Consider the following 12,266-nt stretch of genomic DNA (forward strand, 5'->3'; position numbering starts at 1 on the left):
CGATTAATCGCATCCCAAAATAAACATTTTTATTTGCATAATATATGTATGTTTACTGTGTATATTTATTGTGTATATATAAATACACACATACAGTATATATTTTGAAAATATTTGCATGTAGGCTATATAAATTTATATAGTTATTTTCTTATTTTTGATATTATATATATTGTAAATATATTTAATATATAAACAAAACATATTTTCCTTAAATATATACTTGCATGTGTTTGTACTATATACTGTATACATAATAAATATTCACAGTATACACACATATATTATATAAACAAAAATGCTTATTTTGAATGCAATTAATCACTAGTTATATAAAAATGTTTTACTTAAGTGGGTGAAAAAAGCAAGTCCAGTTTAAACTACAGCAGATTTTCATTTAATTGTAATTAACATGCAGTTAAGTGTCCAAAACCATTACATTCAGTGTGTGCTTAAATATATTCTTTGAAAGTATATTATTTCCTTTAAGTATATACGTACCTTGTGAATTAGTAAAAAGTACTCTTTTAAGAAGTATGCTTAAGCTTCACATAAAAAACAATATTATAGTAACTTATAGTAAATACTATAGTGTTTTTCAACCAACTATAGTGATATAAAAAAATTTCCTAATACGGTACTAAGTTTTCTACAACTATAGGGTATATTATTCTACATTACACTACAGTTTACGAGTATCCTACAGTATTTATTACAGTTTACCAGTTCACTATAGTTAATAATACAGTATGCTGTAGCATTCATTAGCAAAGTGCTGTAAATACTATAACATGTAAAGTATAACACTTTACTATAGTATGGTTCAAAAACACTATCATATTTGTTATAATTGACTATAATATTTTTTTCATGTGGGGTGCATTTTTCACAAAGGTGTAGCAAAATATTTAGATACACAGGACAACAGAGCAGTTTGAGAGTCTAGCAAGGTCGATTCAATAATATAATTTGCTTTCAACGACATTTTATTTATTTCATTTTTTGCATAAAAAAGGGTCATTTGGTCTTGTGATATTAGTTTATACATTATGTTCAATGAGCGTAACACAACAGAACTTCAAAAATAATGACTGTTTTCCTACAGGTTGCCTGAACAACCCGCCTTGTCTGCCTAGAGAGTCCAGCCATAAACTCATGCCACTGGATAAGCCACGTTTCTATGCCAGACAGGTAGGGTGATTCAAAATAAACTAAATGCTTTAAAGGCATCACAGAGCCACAGCGTTTGTAGTTGTCTCTGCAAATTAAGCAATGATAGAAGAAAGTATTTTACAGACATTTTAAAATGAATGAACCTTTACTTTGGGAACCTACTGTGGTGCTATATTGATGCAGTGACACCGTTTCTATAATTCTGGGACACACTGGAGATCTGAGATGGGTTTTGTAGTTTCTCTCATAAACACTGCTGAAATATTGGAGTGATTGGGGGGTGGGGGGGGGGTGAATTAGGTAACAAAAGTGCAAGGAACCTGAACGTCAAGAATTGCTCCCAGAGATCACCCCAAGCACACACACACACACACGGGCAGGCGGGTGGGCAGCCATTCCCCTCCTTTCTGCCTGGCCACAGTGGGTGCACAGCAGCCGCCTACTACCTGCCCAGAATTCTAATCAGTCCAGGGGTCTGTCTGTCCCCCCCGCCTTCCCCGTCTCACTTATTTTCTCCCTCAGACTTGCTCCACCCACTCGCTCACCCCTCCGTCTCCCGCCCTGCCTCTTTCTCTGCCTTGGACGAAAGGGGCTGAAGATCCTTCAAAATTAATTAGATCCCTCCCCACCCCCTTTTTCCGGAAAAAAAAAACTGCACATAAGCACCCCCCCTCCACCCCTTCACCACCCTTGTTTTCCCTCTCCCAAAAATCTCTAATCTTAGAAGGGAATCTTCTGAGTTTTATGACAAAAAAGAAAAAGGAAAAACGACTGCTGGGAGACTACTGGAATGGTTTTCTGTGTGTTCCTTCACTGTCGCTCTGTGGCTCTATACGTCTGTCACTCAGTAACACAAACTGTCAATACGTCCCTAGAGGTCAGTTTGTCTGGAAGATGCTCAGACGGCTGTGCCCTACTGCAGCGACAAAGAGCACAGGGCAACGGAGACGAAAGAAAAGAATAATAACATGGATGACAGACAGGCAGAGAGGAAAAGTAAGAAAGGAGTCGAAATTCAGGTTAATCAGAGACGCTTTTTAATGAGGCGGCCATCTCATAAAGCATACCGTGCAGTGACTGGAAATCATTTTTATCAAGCATGGGGGGAGAAGGGGGGAAAACAAAGACAGAGAGGCAAGGCAAGAAAAAGGTGAGGGTGGGGTGTCGGGCATAGAGAAGGAGGGAGGGGGGTTTCTGGGAAAGGATGTCAAGCATCTGAATAATATAAATCTCAAATATGCAAATGTGACTTACAATGTTCGGCATTCACACATTGTCCTTTGCCTCTGAGCTTGGTCTTTAATGGCACACAGCAGAAACAATAAGAGAGAGAGGTGGTGCCGAGAATTTATTTATAACGCTACCAAACTATATTCGTATAAATCCTACATAAATATAGTAATGATGCCGAATTGTACATTGACCTGCTTTCCTGTCCAAATACTAAGTGCTTTTTGATGCTGTGGTATTCATACAGTTTGTTTATAGGTGTTAATAGCCTGTAACGCAAATGTCCTAACGCCATATCAATCTCAGTGAAAGTATTTTTAAAAACCACAAAAATTAGCTAAGGAAGCAAGAAAGGAACAAATCAAGAAATGAAACTAACAGTATCTGTCTTGTCTAGATTTTGGCAGCACTTGTGGACAAGAATAATTCAGACCCAATGAATCACTGTTACTCGCTGTGACATATTTTTCCTTGCTAGTGGGTTTTAGTCAAGGTCAAAATGAGAAAATGTCCTTACCACACACATGCACCCTGCAACCTATCACATGCAACAGTGAGCTCCATATTTCTAAAACTTTTTGGAAATCCACTGAATGCAGAAATCATTACCATACTGATCAATCAGACGATCTTGTGAGAATTAGATTAGCTTGACCTATTGTCAGTTTAGTAGCCTTTTCTATTATTTACTTCATTTTCTATTTTCTAATATCTTAATGCATTAAACATTTTCCAAAATAAGTGTTATACATATACAAATTCAGCTATTATGTGTCAGTCTTCATAAACTGTAAGTAAGCTTCACTAAATTCAGTGGGGTTCAAAACTCAGAAACCACATAGAACAATTAGGATATATATAAACCTAGAAAATGAACAGCAATGCAAGCTTTGGGATTATGACATAATTTAATGATTCTACATTAATTACTAGGTCACTAAGAAAATTTGTGACACTGACAACATGGATCGTCAGACTTTGCACAAACTCGTCATTAAAGCCCACGAGGGGACATACCAAACATGATTTAATTGTGAACTTCGAGTTATTGTTAGTCTAGATAATTTGTAATGAAAACATCTGTATTAAATTACGAAAATAAATAAATACAATCATTTTCACTGGTGCTGTCATACATCTGGAACTCATTTGGAGTGTAAGCGCATCATACTGGTCATCGTCCAACCTTTTCTCAGTATGTGCCTTAAAAAAAAAACAAATAGTTCAAACACAACTTGTTTGAGAGGGTTGATGCAAACACCTGTAAGTGAAACTAACCAGATAACCAAGTACATATTTTCAGCTAGTTTTCCCATTCATTGTTCATCCTCCATTCATACCATCAGTCAAGTCAATAGCAACAAAACTGTTGAAAAATTGTACCTTTAGGGCTACAACATCCTATCACTAGGAAAATACTCTTAATTTACCCCTTAGAGAAGCATATTAGTACCTTAAGGCTAAATATTACTAAGGTATTATTATGCACCTTTAAGGGCAATAAGGTACAAAGTTGTTCCTTTAAGGTACTCCACCAGTGACAAGCTGTTGTAGCCCTAAAGGTACAATTTTTCTATATTTTTCTGACAGTGTATAAGCTACTGTGTAACCAATCCTAATATCACTAAACAGTCCTGTGAACCCAACATACTTGCAATTTAAAATTAGATGATATTACACAATCAAAACATCCTTGATGAAAAAATAACTAAAAGATCAATCAATCTCGGGATTTAATTACCTTTGCTCCAATTGTGTGAACCCGTTTGCATTAAAAACACCTACACAGCGCATGAGTTGTAAAAAGCCGTTTCCATTTGTGGAAAATAATAAGTACATATAATAAGAACTATTGTTTTGTATCAGTTTTTATATTTACGGTTAAAAAGAGGTGACATTTAAATCAAGACAAAGATTTATATCCTAACGACAGGCAAATAAATGTCTCTACATTTTGAAATGGCTCCCCATGTTTCTAAGTAAATTTGAAATGAACACACACACACACACACACACACACACATTCATCATGAGGTATTAGTAACACTGGCTGCACACACACACTCTGTCGAGGTCTGTCGAGGTGATGGTAAACTTTGCCTTAGGTTAGAGGACTAAATTATGTTAGCATATAAATGCAGACCAGACTGCATGAGAATACACAAAGACAGACTGTCCTAATGAATAAAATATCACTTTTGTCTTTTCTTTCTTTCTTTCATTCTTTTTTTTTTTTTTTTGGTCATGATTTTGTGCAATACAAACATTCCTTGGCAAGCTAAAACAATGGACTGCTACCGGTCGTCAAATGAGATGGCAAAATATGTGCCGTCCTCCTGACGGCATTCATCATTCATTTATTTATTCATTTATTTAGCTAGCGTTCAATAGCGTTGAATAGAAGGCTTCACTAAATGTAGAGCAACTGCTTTTGGGAACCCTTTTAACAGGCAACAAATGTACAAATTGAGTACAGGATGCGCATTAATGGAGCAAAAAAAAAAAATGTAAAGAGTTTGTGATTGTATGTGGAAAAAGTATTTTGCTCTTACACCAAGCTGAAAGTATTTAAAGCATTCAAATGCAAAATGTGAGAAGCAGAATTCCAACATAAATAGACCTTCAAAACAAAACATTCGTTTCTAAAGCACACAAATAATGGCATAAACAAATGCGATGAAAAAACGACAAGCCATGTTAAACATCCTGACCTGTTCAGACTGATCCTCCATGATCCTCATGCATGGCAACTCCTTGTGCATTTTAGATGCATAAAATATGTTTGCATGAAAACCTACAATTATTTTTTTTAATTTTTTGACATAGTCAACAACCTTTCAGTGCTTTGCCATCTTGTCAGTGTCAGATTTCTCAAATGTGATTCCGGCACGTGAAAAACAAGGAAGTGAAATACAGCGAGTCGAATGCTCTGCACTTCCTTTACAATAACACACCAGGCCTGACCTGAAACGACCCCGTGCTCTTTAGGCAAAGTGCCAAGAAAGTCTTCCGGAGAGAAGCTTAAATTGCGTGTTCATGGCCTTTTGCCATCTAATCATAAAGTTATGCATGTTCCTGCTTCATATGAAGCTCTTGTTCTTGTTTCACTGTCAAATTAGTCCTACTCCTCTGTATAATATATAGCCTACCATTTGTCATTATGCAGACTTTAGGGTTTGGTCTGGGATACCTCTGACTGGTACTGTGTGTGGATGGTTTTGAATTTCTTTTTTATTTTTTTATTTTTATTTTTTTTTAGTTTATTTTGTTCATTGACATTTTTGTTTCTGAACATCGCAAATAGTAAATGGCACTTCTGAGTCACCGCTTATTAACAATCACATTTCTCCTGCTTTTGTGCAAATTACTACTAATTGGCTTTCCAAGTACTGATATTCAATCAAATGCCATAAACACATATTAGCATGCTTAGACCCGTTGTAGACTATGATTACCACCCATACAGGGTCTCTAAAGGTCCAGATAGTGTAGGTTTTGTATCAATAATGAATTTATTTTGCTTTATTTTAAATACCATTACTATAAAAACACACGGACATGGATCACATAGCTCTGCTGCTGTATTTTGTTTGATGTTTAATGTGATTCAGTGTCTCCTTATACTCTGCATATAAGAGAATTGCATTTGCAAATGTATTACACTGAAATTCCACAAACGCGCAAGCTCATATGTTTTGTTTCGCTTTTATGTGTTGGTGCACTTTGAAAAAGCCTCAATTGTGCTGATGTTGTGCATAATGTTCCCATTTTTGTAAATGATATCGTACAATTGATTCAAAAGATCCTTCTTACATGTTAGCGATATTGGCATCTTGTGATTTTGCTTCTTGACATGCTTTAGTGAAATACGATGCATATTTTCCAAATAACACATTCAGTACACTTGATAACATCCATTTGAATAAATATCGCAAGCATCACACACTTGGGAAATAACTAATTCCATACCATTTGCCCCCTTCATTAAGGTGTAAATCCCTATGTTAATTTCTATTACTCATTATGCATATACTCCCATTTTTAACCAACTCTTCAGTCATTTTTATTAACTGTAGTCGTATAGCATTATATTTGGTGTAAAAATGTCAAAGGAGAAAAGGGGGAGTGAAAAAGAGCCCTGTGACAGCCGTTTTTCTATGCCGATTTAGCTGAATATATCACAAAGATATTTTCAAGATGGACCATTTGACTATTCATGTGACGTTCTTCAAAATTATTTGAACCCTGGAGCAGATATTGGTACAATTACAGTCTTATCATGTTGGTACAGATGTCCATGGCAACTGGCAAATTTAAAAAAAATAACAAATAAAAAAATAAATAAATCATAGCATCAGCAAAAGGAGGATAGCCAGTAGAAACAGAAAGTCATGAGGATCCTTAAAAAGATCAGATAGTGATACACCGACTAGTGCTTCAGTTCTTTCTCCACACATTGCACTTGACCCCCAATCTGCAACATCAGTCCACAATCACACACACACTTCAGCCAATGAAAATGCACTCTGAATTTAGCAGTTCACCAAGGCTGGTCTACATTACAATTGGCTCATTGTAACTGTAGTTTTATATGGAAACCATATTTCTCAGTCTTCTGGATGTCATTACATACCTAACATAGCATAGCAATCAACATTTTCCAATCAACATATGGTGATCCAAAATGGTTAAATAGCCTAATTTATAACATCAAAGTAAACATGCAATCAAAATGGACACGTTCACTTTCTCATTCCTGGTGTTTTCTGAACAAAAAACTGCAGAATTTTTTCTTTACAGAACCTTTTAACAAAACCTGCTCTGCCTTTAAAATTATTTTATGTTCTGTCAGACGTCACATACAGGCATGGAAAATAATGATAACCATTTAGGCCTTGTTTTAGACTACTCTTGAAGGTAATGCCGCATTTCAAAAACATACTGTATTTATTGACAGTTTATTTACATACAAGAAAACGGAAACACTGTCAGCACACTGGACTGTAAACTTCTTTCTTTCTTTCTTAAACAATGGTATTTCTTTTCCAAGAAAGTATCCCCATTGTGCCAAATCTCCAGTGTCAGAATATAAGGCCTTTAGAAACCTTACGTCGTCAGATTAATAACCATGTTGCAATTGCAACGTGTTAAAACAACCATTTTCCATTTCACAAGACTTACACTGAAACGCAAAACCTCATTAATTATTTTCACCTTATCAAGGAAAATGAGGATGTGTCTTAATTGCAAGTGTGAATTAAAAGTATACATATATATAAATCTGAACAATCCTTTTGATGGGAGTCATCACTGTGCATTAACATTTAAGGGAGCATAAAATGGGAAAATCCAAATTATTAAAGAGAGAAAGATTTGCAAAAGATGCTTTTCTGATCCAATTAAACACATCCAAAGTTTTTCAAATTTGTTAATAATGAGGAATTAAAAAATGTGTAATTGTGTCAGACTACTTGTAAACAATTCACTTGTGTAAGAGTGGGTCACTGACATGGCACATTTTATTATTATTTTTTTCCAAATCTATTAATGTATATGAAAATACAAAAATTGTATTCTTACATACAATGACTTAAACTGAGTGATCGTCAAGCCATCTTCTATGATGAACATGTTCTAAATTTCTCAGTTAAAATAAATGTTCATATTTTTTCAGACATAAAATAAAAAAGTAAAAAAAGTACTATTAGTATTATTAGTCTTTAGGTAGTAATTTAAGATACCGTATTATTTTTTCATTGAAGTGAAGCAGTTTTGGTAAAATATATATATTTTTTTTAAAAGTCAGAAGTTAAGTTAGTGGTGTGACCAACAATGTCATGAGGTTCAACAAACATGCAAAAACATGCAGGAAAACAACATAAAAACTGAAAAAGATATCAGTGAGCAGCCCCCACAAGAAGCGCCTCATGACTGTGTGTCAAGGTCAGTAAGAATTTTCCATTTCTTTATATTGGACACTCTTGGACAATTTATCATTAGATGCTTTTTACAAAACTAACCTGGTAAACTCTGTAAAATTACTGGATTGCATTTTTCCCATAAATGTATAACATCTGCTGTTCACATAAGTAACAGATCATATTTCTGTCTTTTTGTAAAGACACTTTTTACACATCAGCCCCAAATACCGATAAAATCTGTGATTTCAATCATCAAAAATTACCTTTAAACACTGTAATGTTTTCGTCATTCACCAGGACAGGCACTTTTTTTTCCAATGTCTGTTGATTATTTTTACTTCCCATTGATAGGCATTTTTGGAAACAGCGCAAAGTAAGTCAGTCATCTCTGTACCAACTTAATGAATAGCTCAAAGCAGACTTCACATTTCAGCATGTCCTCACTTTGTACATGCCGATACCAGTAACTGTATGGCTTTGTTCACACAAGCATCAAAACAGCCATTATACAACTGTAATGTTACAGCTTCTCTTTTACCAGTATTTCTCAATAGACGTGATCTCTAAACTGCAAATGTAGATAAAAGGCAGTATGTGTGAAAGCACCTACCAACCACCCTACAGTACATAAAGTGCAGAAAACAATACAATTGTTATGCTTAGATTAATAATAATAAAAAATACTATACGCTTTAATATGCTCATGATTATTTCTTTGATTAATCTGATAATACTTAAAACACATACTATGCCAACATCCCCATCTAGCCTAATAATCTTTAAACAATGTGCAAAGAAGACTATATAATATATGCTATACATTTTATACAACATCAAATTTAAAGTGCAGATACAATTATAATAATAAACAAAAACAATAAATATACAACAAAATCAACATTTAACAAAGTATTAAAAGGTGATTAAATGTTTTTCTTTAGTATTTTAGTTGAATCGGCACTTTAATCTTTATATTGTATCAAATGGTTAAGTGGTGGTAATAGAAAATTATCTGTACACTAATTCAATCCTCTGAAAATAGTTACATGTCACAATAATCATATTATTTTATCATGTAATGTATGGGAGTAATATTTTTTCTACTATCCTGTATCTCTGTCTGTGTGTGTGTGTGTGTGTGTGTGCAGATACAAGGTTTATATGTTCAATGCAGATGCACACTGAAAAACTGTATATATATATATATATATATATATATATATATATATATATATATATATATATATATATATAGTTTTTCGGTTTGCATCTGCATTCAACATATAAACCTTGTATCTGCATATACACACACACACACATAGTTACAGGATATGTGTGTGTGTATATATATATATATATATATATATATATATATATATAGAGAGAGAGAGAGAGAGAGAGAGAGAGAGAGAGAGAGAGAGAGAGAGAGAAAGAGAGAGCGTTTCAGATATAGATGTGTGTATGGTTGGTGAAAGCCCTGCATTTAAACAAAACAAACAATAAAAGCTCTTTTTCAAAGCACTTGACAAAACAGTCTTCTTTAAAACCTTCATTGCAGATTGTGCTTATACTTGTGTTGCACACTTTTCCTGCCGTATCTTGTTTTGTGACCCCCGCTGCTATAGATTACAAAAAATTAATTGTTGCAGTCCTAAATCCATCAAAATCCAAAAGATTCATATTAGGCAATAAAAATATAATTCTTTGATCTCTGCTTTTTGTAGTGTTCGACTGGCAAGAAAACAATTCAGTCACGCTCCCAACTCTTGTCCTTCTGTCAGACTGCCTTAATTAAAACAACTGTCCTGGACACAGGTACGTACATCTAACATAATCATAAATTGTATATATAGGTTAAAAAATATATACAGTATAATGCTATAGAATTACAGTTGGCAAAATAAGCAACAACACTGGCAGTAACTGCACTACAAAATGATTAATTGTATAAAAATTAGGGCCGGGACTTTAACGCGTTAATTGAGATTAATTAATTACACAAAAAATAACGCGTTAACTAAGATTAATTAATTACAGAAAAAAAATCCCGCATTTTTAATAACTTATTTTTGCACCGCGGAACGTTTCTCACTGGATGAATTTCCTGCGGACCGATTATACTGGAGCACCAACTAGCGTTCGCATATCACCGCAGCACATCGAGCCTCAAGTATCACCTCAACGCAAAACATATAGCAGCTAGCGTGGACTTTACACTTTATGTTGAACTATGTATTATTTTGTTGGTGCAACAGTTTATGTTGAACTCTTTATCATTTTGGCCAAGGTTATTGAGAGTTGGACTTAGTATGTTATGGCCTCTGAAGCAACAGAGAGATGTTTTCTAATAGTCAGTGTTTCCAATGTTCTGAATGTAATTGACAGTATTGTGTTTTACTTAAAAAAACAAAACAAAAAAAAACTTTACAGAAGGTTCCAGCACCTATAAGCTTCCTGAATTTCTGAAATGTACTATTTCTAAATTGTTTCTAAATATGCTATTGCTACACTTCATGGCAAAAATTGCACTGGTCTGTTAGACTTGGTTGAACAAAAATAAACAATATTTTGTTGCTTAAGCTTATGTATTCAGTCATTATTCAATGGTATACTATAAATCCATGTGAAAAATAATTATTTCTCACTGTTCTCAGGTCAAATGTTTATATGCGATTAAAATGCGATTAATTTCGATTAATTAATTACAAAGCCTCTAATTAATTAGATTAATTTTTTTAATCGAGTCCCAGCCCTAATAAAAATATAATTCCGTATTCTCTGCTTTTGCCAATTAGTGAAGAAATTGTAGATGTAAAAAAATGGTGTTAGACTGGCCATCAAACAATTCACACACTTGCGCCTCTGCCAAATTGCCTTGGCAACAATTGCCGTCCTGGCAACAGGTATGTACACCTATGCACACAGTTTTCAAGGCCATTCCTACTTCAAAACATTGAAAATGCTTCCTCAGTTCTGCAGCTGTCCTCTTTAAGCTGGCCCAGTTCATACATACCCATAAAAATGTCAAGTGCTCTTTCCAAAATGGCCACATAATACTGAGTAGGATAAACAACACCTGGATAGAGACACTGCAATAACGTGAGGCTTATTCCCTCCCCTCTGAACCAGACACAAGTCACAGACAAATGTCCTCAAACTATAGCAACACACACGCACACACAACACAAACTGATCCTGTTTAAAGCCAGGGTCTCTGGGGAGAGAAAACATCTTTAAAATATTTACATAAAGATACACAATCAAGACCTTCACGATGACGAGTCTACATGCTGTAGTTCTTAAAGTTGAATTTTAGCAGCTGGAATCTTACATGATTTAAAAATCTATGCATTTTTTTTTTTCTGGACCGAATTAAATATTGCTAACACACTGTGTATGCGTGTGTGTGTGTGTGCGCATTCGATGACAGTTGTTGTCTTCCCAGAAACATGATACATTATATATTTGTCCCACCGGATCCTCCTCTGTTTTGTGCAGCACACCACTGATCGTCTTCAAAAACTAGTCCTTGCCAGTAAGAATAAAGACTTGTTAACAGTGTGGAGTGGTAATGTGTTAAACAGCCCTTGTTGTCATAGCCTTTACTCAATTCCGCATTTGTGCCGCCGTTTCTGTTTAGCCTATGTGTCCGTTAATACTTCTCCTATTGGAACAGTGAACACGTTTGGAGCTGCCCTTTTCTCCAAAATGGAGGACATTCTATCTCTGAGTACTCTGCTGTGCTCCAAAGCAGCTCCCTCCCTTGCGTTTGTCAGGCCCGTTTTATACGGCCCGGTTGTAAACAAATAAGAAGTAAACTTGGCCAAACTCTGAGAGAGAACTCTTTGACTACCTCGGTTTTATTTTTTCATCTCTCTTTTACAAACCATTTCCAGATATTTTCCTTTAGAAATGGCAGTGATCTCACTAAGACTTGTAGAA

General features: G+C 34.8%; 1 protein-coding gene across 2 annotated transcripts in view; it reads right to left on the bottom strand.

Moving 5' to 3' along the window:
* The window catches only part of zbtb20 (zinc finger and BTB domain containing 20), a 51,986-nt gene that overhangs the window by 32,882 nt on the left and 6,838 nt on the right, over positions 1 to 12,266 (bottom strand). The window contains exon 1 of one of the 2 annotated variants that reach the window (XM_026260025.1): positions 5,115 to 8,011. The exons of the other annotated variant lie outside the window; for it this stretch is intronic. The gene's annotated coding sequence lies outside the window, so the exon portion shown is untranslated. Of the gene's footprint in view, positions 1 to 5,114; positions 8,012 to 12,266 lie in introns of those variants that run through there. 2 annotated transcript variants of the gene reach the window in all.

This window comes from Carassius auratus, unplaced genomic scaffold (assembly GCF_003368295.1).
Source record: "Carassius auratus strain Wakin unplaced genomic scaffold, ASM336829v1 scaf_tig00215316, whole genome shotgun sequence".
Classification (NCBI taxonomy): domain Eukaryota; kingdom Metazoa; phylum Chordata; class Actinopteri; order Cypriniformes; family Cyprinidae; genus Carassius; species Carassius auratus.